This window comes from Apis dorsata, unplaced genomic scaffold, assembly GCF_000469605.1.
Source record: "Apis dorsata unplaced genomic scaffold, Apis dorsata 1.3 scaffold_44, whole genome shotgun sequence".
NCBI lineage: Eukaryota > Metazoa > Arthropoda > Insecta > Hymenoptera > Apidae > Apis > Apis dorsata.
Window position 1 is genome coordinate 1,027,239 of NW_006263346.1, and position 14,522 is coordinate 1,041,760.

Consider the following 14,522-nt stretch of genomic DNA (forward strand, 5'->3'; position numbering starts at 1 on the left):
AATCATTCGTTTATTTAAATGAAAAAAAAATATATTGTGTTTTCTAATAAAATTCTTCTTTATAAATTCTTCTTATTATTTAAATATATATATATATATACTATCAATATAGTTTTTATGTTATTTAAAAGTAAAAATAATTGTGAAGTATAATAATAATAACATTATGAATAATTATACAATGATAAATAAAATTTTATAATTTATTATTGTATCAATCAAAAAATTAAATAATAATCTTACTTAATATGGTTAGTTTCGATCCTATTTACCAAGTAAAATAAGTTGTACTGTTTTCATGGTGGAAAAAATTTATATTTTATACATATATATATACATTTTCTATTGCATAAATAATATGTTATAGAAGATATTAAAAGATTGTTATCATATATATGTTTTTTGTTACTAATAGTCCGTCATACAAAACAACGCGGTTACTTCAATTTTGCCAATGCAATAGGATCGGCCGGTATATACTTTTTCCTACATCGATATAAGCTACCAGACCGGTAATAGTCTCTCTTTCTCACAGGGTGTAAACAGGCCTATGACGAGTCTGCAGGAAGGAAAAAGAGGGGGTGAGGTAACGCGAGTGAGAGTGTCGACTAAGGACTCCTGGGTAGTGATGTGTATGGCGCCTTATTATATAGCGATGGGAGCAATATCCTCTTGATCCATTTTCAATATTTTGATGATTTAAAATCAATTATGAATATAAATAATAATATTTTATAATAATAATAATAATATTTTAGGAATTCTTCATATCTTAATAAATCACCTGAGAATCATATTATTATATTTAAGTTATTTTGTAATTTAAAAGTCAATTAAAAAATATAATTATATAACAGATATATAAATAAATGTATATATTATACACATAGCAATATATATATAATAGCAAATAAAGCTATTTTGATAATTATATGTATAATAGTCATTTAATTTATCTATCATACACTGAATATTATAACTGTTTCAGATTCTTACTAAATATTATGAATAATATATATATTTAAATTTTACAAAGAATAAGATTTAGTTATCGAATACTTTGGAAATATAAATTCCTCCTGGATCAACCCTATTACTAGGCAGTATGCATGTGTGTACGAATAAAGAAACTTAGGTACGCGATGAATCGAGCCTAAGCATGCTGGAGTGGGGACAAGAGGGAAGGGAGAATGACGGAGGGTCAAAAAATGTGTAGGTGCGCGCGCAGCTGCTTTGTCTCTGTGTCGTTGTATGGTGGGGAGTTGGCCGGACCACGAGGGGCCACAGGGGTCCGTGAGCGGACCATGGCGGACCAAAGGCGACTGCATCCTTTCAGTCGGCCGCTGAACCCGCGCGCCGTGCGGTTGTTCGTGTGTGTATTGCACTTGACTTCGATTTATCGTGTAATATTCTTTTTTTATTCTCTACCGCAGGACTACGCGTGTGAGGTTTTTCTATTTGCCGGTTATCCATCCATATCTAAGGTAACCAGACAAAGAGAAACGACAAAACTTCATTTCAAAGACCTTTCCTGATAAACAGGATCACGGACACACGCTTACGGATTTTTTGGTGTACATCTCTAGATTGTTTTCGTGCGCGGGCGTAACGCCGACGTGAAGTTCTTCTGCATGGTAAGTATTAAAAGTTTCTTATTTTATAAAATTTATCACATACGAATATATTGTATTTCTTTTATCGGTTTCGAAATGTCATAACTTCTTATTTGCTAAAAAGAGTATAGTCCTTGCCCCGCGTTTCTTTTGTCTTTATAAAAGGATATTTCATTTTGCTTAGAAAATTCAATTCAATTAGATATTGTCAACGAATTCGTTTAAAAGAAAAAGAACGAACATTGGGTAAGGTTTTCACACGTGTATGCAAGTATATAGCTTCAGGATATGATAAAGTGACGTAATGATGAGAGAAAAAAAGAATTCGAGGTAGGTTAGGATTTCGATTGAAAAACACTATACTGTTTTTACCGCGAAGATACATATTTCTGATTTCGATATTTGTTATAAGAATATAACATAACGAAAATAACAAAAATAATATTAAGATGAAACAATATCATATATTCTTTGTTTCATTTTCTGTTCTGTATATACTTATTACATACTTTTAGTTCATTATAATACGTAATATAGTTCATAAATACGTAAAAATAGATCAGTTTTACAATACAGTTTTACATAAAAGTAATTAAAAAAAATAATTAAAAATATAAACTCCGAAAGAATATTAAATAATTTTATATAATTTACTAACAGAAAATAGAGGGAAAAAATCATACTACAAAAAAATAAAAAAAATAAAATGCAAACTAAACGATTTATAAAAAAAGATATCTGTTTCAAACTAACATGTGTATTTAATAATAAGGGTTTTGTTTTTGCTATGTAACTGTGTGACTTTATATATGCACTACCAAAGTGAATATTGTTATACATATATTTGAAAGATGGATATACAATTAGTGCGTTTGCGTGTACGCATAATTTATTAGTAGTGCTTTTAGCAACAAAAGAGTATGAAACTGTGCATAATTATATCATATAATCGTAAGGTACATGGCATAGTATTCGAAATGTGTCTTCAATGCAATGAATATCCGTTTTTTTATCTGCTTATTCATGTTATTTTCTATAGACAAAAATTATATAAAAAAAATCTTTTTTCGTTGATTATATGGTGAAGAGATAATTTGAAACTTGAAAGAAATTATAAATTATATTTAATTTTAGTTACCAACAAGAATATTGAGATTTTATTGATAAATTAAATATGAAATATTGGAATATTTTCGATAAAAAAGAATATATTATTTTTTTTTACGATTGTAATAAAAATTATAGAATTTTATGAAAAGTTAATAAAGTTAATAAAATTGATAAAACATTTTTATTAATATTAAATACATGATAAACATTCAATTATTTCATGTCTTCATTTATCTCTACAATTTTATTTGGAAGAGCAAATGATCACTATAGTTAATTTTCAGGAAAAAATTCTCCTTAATTAGAAAACTAAATGACTATATTTGATTGTATTCATCTCATGTATTTTTATATTAGCATTTTGTTAATTTCAAAATGTAATTAAAAAAATAAAAAACAATTTTCAATAATTTTATTCATATAGACTCAAATAGAGTCGATTTAGTCTCATGATAGTCACATTTGTACATTAGATGTAAAAAATGAATTTTATCGTGATTTAGTTCTTTTTTTTTTAACGGGCCGCGGAAAAAATTTAAAGATATAATAAAGAATAAAGAAATAAAAAAAAGAGAAAAAGATAATTATAAATTATCGAATCTTAAATTTTTAATCAAAAAATGTTCGTAATAGAATAATTATATATTTTCTTTATGAATTATTATTTGAAAAAAACCATAAGATCTTTACTATTGATAAATTGATATAAATATAAAAAAATATAATTATAAAAATTAAGATAATTTGAATAATTTAAAAAATTATTTAATAAATATTTTTATTTAAGAAAAGTACAATAAATTTCATGTAATAATGAAAATGTTAATAAATTTTTATTGTTTTTATTTGAATGAGAATACTTGGAGTAATTTTAAATATTCTTTTCAATTTTATTTTAATAAAATATTATTGTAATTATTTGAATATTATTGATTTCTGATTTTACTACGAAAAAAAAGAAATAAAAATGTTCGAATAGTACAGATTTTTAGTAGTATATATAAATTTTTTTTTAAATTATTTAATGAAACAATGATGAAATGCTATGCAACTATTTATTTATATTTTAAAATATTAATATATTTGTATGAATAAACAGAATGACAGATACAATCTTGAATTTAAATGTAATTTGAATAGAAATATTTTTATTAATTAATATTTATTTGAATATCGATTTATCCCTTTAATTTTTTCACTTTCCTCCATAACATTTTTTATTCTTTTCTTTTTTTTTTTTGCGTTTTTTAAACTTAATTTTAATAGAATAAAAATTATATTTACAATAAAATACAATAATAAAGATTTTTATAATTAATAAGAAAATAAATCAAATGATATAAAATATCGTCATTCACTTTTATGAAAAGATTTGATAGAATTAATTTTCACGTTGTCATATATAAGGATATTAATTGCGAGTAATTTAGAAGAGCGCGAATGATACACGCGATCTAAATTTAATGAAACTGCTCTCGAACGAGAAAGATCTTGGAAGATCTCGATAGTGGTCCGGAGTTTGATCTCAGGGCTAGCCATGAACAGCAACTCTCGAGTTGTGCCAACTCTCCAACACTAGTGTCGCAGTACGACAATCGATCTCTCGGCTAGAACACGTATACGGAACGCATTTTCAGGTCTCGTTAATCTTATCCATCGCGTTCGATGGATCGGTAAATTTCTACATCATTTTATACGGGGGTAAAAACGAATAATTGGTGTTATTAACTGCGGAGATTTAGTGAAGCTGATAAGTAAAAGAAGAGGGTTGAGCAAACAACTGAATCTTCTAATATTAGAATATAGAATATTAATACAATAAAATATAATATTATTTCTTTTTCTTCTTCCTAAATATAATCTATAATTCTCATTTTTTTATCGTTTATTGAAATTAAATCATAAGAAAATCCCATTTATTAGGTTCACAGTACTGTAAAGAGATTTTATCAATAAATTGAGATAGAAACAACTTTTACTTTGATATTTCTCACGATAAAAATAATCGATTTCACAAAGATATGAAAGATTTAAAGATTCATCTTAACCGATAATTCTCAACTTTTTCATAACATTTTTCATACATATCATTAGAATTGAGAGATTCCAATATCATTAAAGTATCTCGTATCTTAGAGATTTTGTAGGAATTAAGTTTGAAGATCTTTTTTTTCCCTTTAAAAAATTAATTTTCTTTTTCTAGTATTTAATTGAAAAAAATATCATTATATTGATTGTTATTAAAATTTCCATTTTTTTTTTGAATCATAGGATTTGCAAGGGTGACTGCACCGATGACCTTATTTCCCGCCATCTCAGTTTTATGACTTTTCCTGTGTATACATAAGATATACGGAGAATTACGATCGGTCGGGTACTTTACTACTTTCAGGATTGTGCACGCTGATAAAAGACAAAGCCAATATTTAGATTCGTTATCGATTGAACCTTAAAACTTGCAGGATTCATAATCAGACCAACACCATAGGCTTGTTTTTCGATCAGTTTTCTTATGCTCGAGCACGATCCTATTGAATCTTTCGAAAATTTTTCACCAAATAATAAATTTCGATCGTATTCGCATTTTTCACAATTGTATTTATTTATTGTATAGATAAGAAAATGCTGAAAATGTATTTTAGATTAAAATATTATAAATAATTTATCCTCCGATCATTTAATAGCCAATACTTTGTTGGATGACCAATTACTATTACCTTTGAACTGCAGAGAAAGTGGAAAGACAAGGGATCCTGTAAATCGTGTTATCTATATCAATAACAAGTTATGAAAAATATTTATTTAGTAGTTAGTTAGATAAATACTGAAAATATTAAGTCTGAATTTAATATTTCAATTCTAAGGATTGTTCAATTTCAAATTTGTAGTAGAAAGTAAAAAAAGAAATAATAAACTTGAGTACAATGAATCTTTTTATCATTTACCTTTTTTTCTAAATATTTCATATATTTCTTTCTAATATAATCACGTACATTATTGTACATTATTCTGAATATATTGAATATTCTGAATATATTTGCTAATTTTAGTCAAAAGTGCATTTTTATTCTTGTTACATTTAATATTGTTCACAATTAAAATATTACCAAGAATTCAGAGAAGTAACGATATAAAATGCAGGACTTCTTTTTGATCGAGAAGTTTATCTTCTTCCTCAGACTTGTTTTTCAACTTTCAACCGTGTATTTTTTTCTTTTTTTCTTCCTACCAGTGGTTCGTGTCAAGTCCTGCAACACTTTGCAAAAATAAATTATGTTCGTAACGCAACGCGACTAGATCTTAAATCTTCGAAACCGGCCTTAAATCTCGATCGTCCCACATGTTTTGTTGTGTGCGTATATGTAGATGCCCACGGAGGACCGGAACATGAACGAAAACTGGTGCTCGAATGAAAAAGGAATCAGTCGCTGGACAGGTCAGAAAAATTCGTCTCTTTGAATAATTTATTCGGGTTAAAAACGAAAATACTGGCGATATTCAAATTAACGTGAAAAAAAAGCTGACACATCTCTTTGTATTCGTAAAGAAATTAGCTCGGATGCTGCGAATGAAAAGATTTATTTTTAAATTAATTGTTATTTTTATTATTTTAGTATTATTTTTATAATATAATACTATAAAAATCATATAGATTTTTTTATTCTTTTTATATATATAATTGATATTCTTTGTTATCAGAGAGTTATTTAGAATTGTTTCATTTAGTTATCATCTATTTTTAATTTCTATAACTCTCCTCTTATTAACTTAAAAGACAACAATTTCATTATTATTAAAATATTATTAAAATACTGTAGAATATATTTTTATTAATTGAAGATTAATTTTTATATTAATCTTTAGTTTCTTTTATATAAATTATATGATACAAATGGAAAATATTTTAAATTCAAACATACAAAGGATAATCTGATAAATCTTTTAAAGAAATAAAAAAAGAAGAGCAGATGAAGAGAAATAAATTACAAAGATATTTCGTATTCAGAAGGAAACAAATGGGGAAAGTCGACGGGCCTGTTCCATCTCGGATTTGTCAAGCCACAATACGTTGGCCCTTGCATTCAGCTTTGTGTGGGTCTTTAATTGGCCATATTTTTAACTCCGAGCTGGGACTGGCTCACAGCGATAATTTTTTCTTTCGTTCCCTGCACTTACTACGCGTTTCTGTTTCTTCATCGTGAAATTTACTGCCTCGCCTTGCATGCTTAAGTTCATAATAAACTGCGAAACAGCTGGAAATTTGTATAAATGGAAATCGATAGAAAAATATCTCGAGATAATATTAATTTTTTTTCTAAATTTGCATATTTTTTTTTTCTTCTTTTTTTGTATTATGATTAATCTTAAGGAATCTCATAATTTAAAAGATTTTTTAAGATTAGATCATAATACAAAAAAAAGAAAAAATCGTTTTTCCAATCGATATTTTTATTAATTATTTTATAATATAGGCAATATAGAAGAATTCAATTCATTTTAAATATTAGATAATTGTACACAATTTTTTTATAATTATTCTATACTATCATTTCTGGGTCATTCCTATACTTAAAAGAAATCATTCACGGAGATCAAGCTCGATATAACAAAGAGAAAGAAAAGAGAAATGAAAATAGCAGAAAACCGTGTTTGTCATTGAAAAGGTATAGGAACTGTGCCAAAAATTCTGAAACGGCGTGGCGTCTACTTAACCGCAGGCAGACAAGAGGGGCATTGTTCCCGCTTCGGTGAAATCAGTTCCGAGTACCGGTGTATCATTGTCAATTGTAAGAGGGTTTCTTTTTCGCATGAATCCACCACAGTACAGAAATCCATCTCCTATGATTTATCCCAGTTTCTCGTTAATCGTCAACCAGCCTGATAAAAATCCTTGCCAAATATTTCAATACATACTTCGTTTCGATTTATTTGTCCGTACACCTGCATCCCTTTCATCTTATACTATCGATGCGCGTCGCTTCTATATGACGTCATATAGTGGAGTCAATGACAGCTAGGAATCCTATTGGCTTATCGGTGGTGTACGTATGGCGTTTATACGTCTCGTTGCTTCGTACCCTCGCAACACGGGGAATCAGAACAGGATCGACACGATGGTAAATGGAGGGAAAGATGCATGGTTGAGTAGTGGTGGGAGGACGAAGCGGGATATTGTCGAGGCGTAACAGATCAGAGTGAAAGTTGAAGCACGACTCGTAAGGAACGGAACGGCGGCTGCTCATCGACTCTTTCGTCTCTTTCTCTTTCGTTTGTTCTTTCCTCATTGCGATGTACAATGGAAGAAGAAGGGAAGAAGAGCCGGAATCACGAGTTGAACCGGAGCCCGAAACGATCGTGTGCATGCTTCGTGCCTTTGACTTCTCTCGACGCAACGATTACGCGATTATATCACGGCGTGTCCCGTTTCTTTTAAAAAGGAAAACCTCCCCCTTCCCTCTGGCCCTCCCTAGTCTGTATGCAATATCGAGAGCTTGTCTTTCTCGTTCTCTTTCTATGGCTCGCTCTTTTAGCTCGCTTTATCTCTCTCTCTTTCCCTCTCTCTCTCCCTCAATCGACGTTACATCCTTTCGTCACGATTCGTGCTGACGTCCCATCGAGCGGGTAGTGTGCACTTCCGACCAACTGGTCAACCACTCCACACGCCACTTACGCACTTAGACCCGACGAAAGGGTCCTCACGGCTGTTTGAGTCTATTTTTATCATCGGGATTTCTCCCTGTGTATGTATCTCGATGGTTCTATATATGTATATCATTTCACTTTTTGCTTATTTCAGATTCAGGATCAAGGCGTGAAACTTTGAATCTCTTTTTTATTTATTCATGTGTTAAATGAATTAATTCAACTTTGATCTTGATTTAATATAGACAAGAATTTTTGTATAGAAATCTTTCAAGTGATATTAATTAAAAATATCATTTCCTATCTTCAGTTTCATAATAATTAAACAAATTTTTTACAATACATATTGTAAGATATAGAAATCTTATTTTTATTCTTCGAAAAATCACATTTTAAACAGGAAAACCTAAAAATTTAAAATTTGAATATAATAATATAATCAAATTAACATTAATAAAAAAAAATTTCATAAAATTTGATAAATTAAAAATATTTATAAGAAGACTATTAATAAAGAAATGACCTTAACCTCAATTTTTGCGTTGAAAAAAGAAAGAAAAAGAAAAGGATATTTAAATGAAAGCAAAGCATCCGGAAGCATAGCTAAATGTTTAGTAAAGAATCAAATTTCACAACGTATATAATTGCTGAATCAGAAATTGTACAGCTGTTAAAGTCAATGACTCACTATAACTACATTCAAATTTGACAGTGACGCGACGCTGGTTTCGTCTATACCAAATTGGATCCATTTATAGACTAGGGAAAAGACAAGATTTATTCGAACGTTTTCAGGATGTCGTGAATTTTGTGTTTAAACAGATGTCACATAGGCGATGTAAAATATTAGGTAGAAATATTTTTATCCTCTCAAAATCAAGTAATCATGAATCATTCATGCATTTATATCTTACAAATTGATTAAAATTTAAAAAATTAATTAATATAGTAACTTAATTTATGATATAACTAATTTATAGTAAATTATTTTTACATATACGATGTTCAGTTATTCTATAAAAAATTATATTCAAGTTTGTTAAAAAAATGAATTTAATAATAAATTAATATTATTTTTTCAAATAATAAATATTAAATTATTAAAAATATATAGATACTTTTTAAAAAATTAATACTAATTTTGTCAAACAGAATTATTTTTATAGAATAAAGATTTTAATTTTAATTGTATATGTAAGTAATTATATTATTGAAAAAATTTAAAAGATAAAATATAATTTTAAAAAATATATCAATTGATAATATAAAAGAAATATAATTTCTTTTGAGAAAATAAAGATATATACATAACCTTATTTTTGAAGTTTTTACTTCCGGAACAAACACGTGCTATTCAAAACCATCTCAGTTTAATTGATGTATCGAAGTTTTAATTTTTTTCAAACATATTTTTAAATATATCTTTCGAAAATTTTTCATAAATAATTATATGAATAAATATAACTCTCCAAAACTTTGTGATTTTTTTGAAAGTCGCGTCCTATAAATTAAAAATTCATAATTTAATTTAATATTCTTTAATATTTAATAATGCAATTTCATACATTACCATAGACGATACATATAACGAATCAAAAATAGCAACATCAAACGCATTTCTAGAGAAAGGGATAGTGTTTTATTTTATTACGGGAACACGGAACATTTAATCGTATAAAAGTTCTCATAAGTAAGTCGTGTTGCAGAGTGAAACAATGGTTGGTATTCGGAACGCGTGCATTTATTTAAATCGCGGAGAGCAAGTGTTGCTCCTTACGTACGGTCTGCGCAGTGAAGAGGTTAAATATATCTGGCCTGGCCTAACCGTTCCTTCTATCCTCATTCCTTTCGAATGGTCAACTCACTGCTATGGTACGACGTACATACTCGTATCGAAATGGATTTTGGTGTGTACGTACTTCGATTTACAACTGAAATTCGTGTTGCTCCACGAGTAAAACGTCGACGAAGAATACACGGACGATCATTTGATTGGATGCACAGTCGTTAAAACATCAACTATTTTCTTTTTGGAAGATTATAGTAACAAAGTTTCTTTGATTCCTTCACAATTTTTCGTGTTACGATTATAACTTTCTGTCAAGCGGCCATTTGTAAATTCTTTTCTCTCTAATATCGACTGCTCGATTGAGATTAAAGAGGAATTGTATCGATTCTGATCGATTCTCGAGAAAAGAGCTATATGATATCTCGCATCACTGTTTGGAGTGAAGTTTGGCAATAATCAAATTGACGAAAGTGTGAATCGATTATGAAATTTCTCAATATAAGTCGATTTCTCAATATAGTATGAAAATTTATTTCGATTCACGTTTCGTATAGGTTAGTTAGTAATTAATAAGAAAATGTGAATAAATAAATCGAAAATTTGCAATAAATAATTGTTTGGAATTTGATAAGAATTATATTATTAGAATATATGAAAAAGATTGGAAATATTCAGTTAAATATTAGAAAAAAATATATTAAATATTTTATTTTAGTTAAAGTTTAATTTTCAAGTCTTGAAATCTGCAGTAATATAAACTTATCGAGTTAACCTAACTTTCCAAAAAATAAATCATGCATCGCTTGAGAGTTCAGTTTATAAATTCATTATCAGTGTAAACAAATGGTAAAATAATAATTAATTTGAATATTACATTCTGAATTTTTTTTTAATAGATAGATTAAAAATAATTTTATTCTCATTTAAAATATCCCAATTTTTAGTACATGGTCTTCGAATAAAGATAGTAGCAGTATATAATAACAGTATATAATCAATAAAATGATGGACGATTGATTTTTTATGAAGAAGAAATAAATAAAAAAAACTTAAAATAAATAGGATTATTGGCATTTTATAAAAATCATATTGAAAAATGAAATATCAAATATCGAATGGAATATTCATTAAAGAAAATACTTTCACTCACGAGACGATTTTAATGATATCATAAATTTCTAGGGAATTTCACTTTTCATTGCCACTGTGATCGCGTTAATCGAGATTTATTAGACGCCTTTTATAGTTAAATCTTCTCCACCGTAGCCTTTGAAAAAAATCAAAGTGATTAACGTGTATAGCATCGTTCATTAAATATCGAGTTAACCACGATGCGCTTGTCGATCGATTTAACAAGGCATAAATAAGATTAATCCGCTGATTTGACGGATGCGTTGTTAATTCGTTTAATTACCGTTTATATCACGGTATAATATGTCCTTTTGACGTTCGAATATTTAGGTTGAGAGATTACGACCAATATTTTTATGGCTGGTCAATAAACTAAGAACTGCAAGAAGAACCATTAATAGACATTTTACATATAAACATATAATGGTCGTAAATTGGTTTTGATACTTCGTTCATGAAATATATTATACATAGTTTCATTTGCAATTTCGTGGCTCGTCTTTGTCTTAATTCGAACAGATCGAGAAAATGTTTTTTTCCAAGATGAATGAATTCGTCATTGGAGAAATAGGGCCACCGATTGCTGCCGGATATCTAACCATAAATGTTTACAAATCGCTTGGAAGTTATTAATAAATACATGCCGATATTGTATCTTTATGTAGAGAGTGTTGCAGAAGCCGAGATTTCAAATTGAAGATTGGAGACAAGTTAAATAACATGGAATATTTTCTTAAGTTATATTCCACTATATATCTATGGATTATATTCTCCAAGGAGAGATATCGAAGAGTTACCATTATAGTCAGTTGATGAGATTTAATATTTATGCATTCTAATTACATTCTTTCAATTTTCTTATTTTCTATCTTATTTCCAGTTGTTATTTCTACAACTTCCAATGCTTATTTATTTTAATAATTAATACATTACATGTTATGCAAAATGATCGTTTCAATTTTAAAATGGACACGTTATTTGGAATATTAATTAATGAGGACAGCTGTTATCAAGGTTCGTAATACTATACAGATATACGCGAAACTTGTTATCGACTTAATAAACGGTGTGAACGTTGCCTTAAGTAACTTCGCGTTACGCAAACGACTTGCACTTTCGTATTGCTTTTTTCTTCCCACATCTCTCGTATACGAATACACCCACTAGTGTCTGCTCACTATACATCTCACTTTCTTACTTTATAATACATTTCTCCTCGCCACTTTCCGCAAATCGACATTTGCATTACTTATACCTACGCGAAAAGTTATTCTCGGCACGACTTTCCAAGTATTGATATGTACTATCACTGATTGTATATAATAAATTTCTCAGAATTTCGCGAATATTGAATCGAAGAAAGTCTTATAAAAGTCTTATAATTGTTGTTTAATTGTCTTCAAATATATATATTTTCATAAATATTTTCATATTTTGAAAATTTTATTTTATTTAATAGTTAAGTCATAAGAAGAATTCATATATATTACACTCGGATTTGATATAAATAAAATATTTTTTTCTCTATTCTATTTAATCAACAAGATATCTCATCTGTTTAACGCGATAGATAAGTCTCTCCAATTCCATTTCAAATCGGATGAATGAAAGTGCAGTTAATAGTGAAATCAATATTCCTCTTTCTCGACCAACACTCTTGCGTTATACCTCAATACACTTTCGTCGAATCCCGTGTCGAGGAATGGTTGATTAGAATAGCATCCGCGTTTGCCTGAAACCGCGTGAAACGCGTTTCATTAAACCATCACGATCCTCTCGTTAACCTCTCCCATAAACGATCGACGTTATCGCGCAGACCTCGAGAACGGGATTCGAGATAGGCACGAAAGAAACGGATGTCTCATCGGTTTTTTCACAGGAAGAGGATTTTTTAACGGAAAGAAATACAGTAACGGCTTTCCCCTTATGCTAAATATCTTCCAATCTAATTTTTAAGTTACAAAAAGTTTTTCGATGAAAAAATTTCTTCCTCGACTTCTTTTTAATCGAAGTAGAGATTTATATCAACAGTTACACGGAGTATTCAATACTCTGATTAATTTTTATCAATAAATAAACGAATTGTCATCTGGTAAAAGAATTAGATTCGAAAGAAATCGAATGCTGCTTCTTTAATTTTTCCATAGAAATAAAATTTTCTAATGGAGAAAAAAATGACAATATATATATATACTATTTTCGTATAAGGATGTTTTTCGATCCAAGGCAGCTCTCGGTATTATTTTACGATATAATTTCGTCGATGAAGGGTTGCGTCGGCACGAAGAATTTTTTTCGATTGGTATCATTTACTTCCCACGATTCCCCGCGACAGTCAGATATCTTCTATTCCCAGGTGGAAAGCTGGGAAGAGGCCAAATAAGTGCCAGGATCCGTTTCCAAAGGAGCGAGAAGCAATTCAAGTGTTGAACTCAATTTTACCAGGTTCAGACTTTGAACTGGCTGTACGCTATCTCTTGTTTCATTTTGGACATTTTGATAATATCGTTAATTCGCATTTCGGATCGCGTGTACGTCCTTTTTTTGCACGTCACTCGTGCACGATGGACGTGTCGAGAGTAACAAGTCTTGTTCGTTTTCTCGAATGACTGTACATTTCGCGCGAACGTGCTCGATGAAATAACAAGGAAGTAAAAGATGGAGGGATGATAATTCGTGATATAAGAGATGATGATTTTGATGAAGAAGAATAAAAAAAAAAAAAAATTAGTAATTTATAAACAAACAATAATGACGTCTACGGAATACATTTTTTCTTTCCTTATTTATCTTCTTTCTCGTTCATTTATTTTATTTTCAATCACATTCTTCATCATATTTATTTTCGATATAATTGTTTTCAATTATAATATAACTGTTCAAATGTTGCAATCCTTTTACGATGTTAGCCGAATGATAATTCGTTTATTTTCGATAAAACTTGTTTTAATTTTTACCTCATTATCTCTTGCTCACCGAAGATTATCTTATTTTCTTATATTCCGAGGTAAATTTTTCTTTTATCAATGAATATAATATTACAATAACGTGGAATATAATATATACAAAAATTACGTAGACTGAATTTATTTTTCATTTTCATAATGAGACTGTTTACTTACTTTGGATATTTTATATCTTTTTGATCGTATCATGCGCATAGATTTTAATTACATTTAAAATTTCCATAAATGCATAAACATTTGGAATCTTTAATAATAAAAATACGTAATTTC

At 28.8% G+C, this 14,522-nt stretch overlaps 1 protein-coding gene across 1 annotated transcript in view; it reads left to right on the top strand.

The window, feature by feature from the left end:
• Positions 1-1,202: 1,202 nt before the first annotated feature.
• Positions 1,203-14,522, top strand: part of LOC116186597 (M-phase inducer phosphatase-like) — a 63,594-nt gene continuing 50,274 nt past the window's right edge. The window contains exon 1 of the mRNA XM_031514364.1: positions 1,203-1,634. The gene's annotated coding sequence lies outside the window, so the exon portion shown is untranslated. The remainder of the gene's footprint in view (positions 1,635-14,522) is intronic.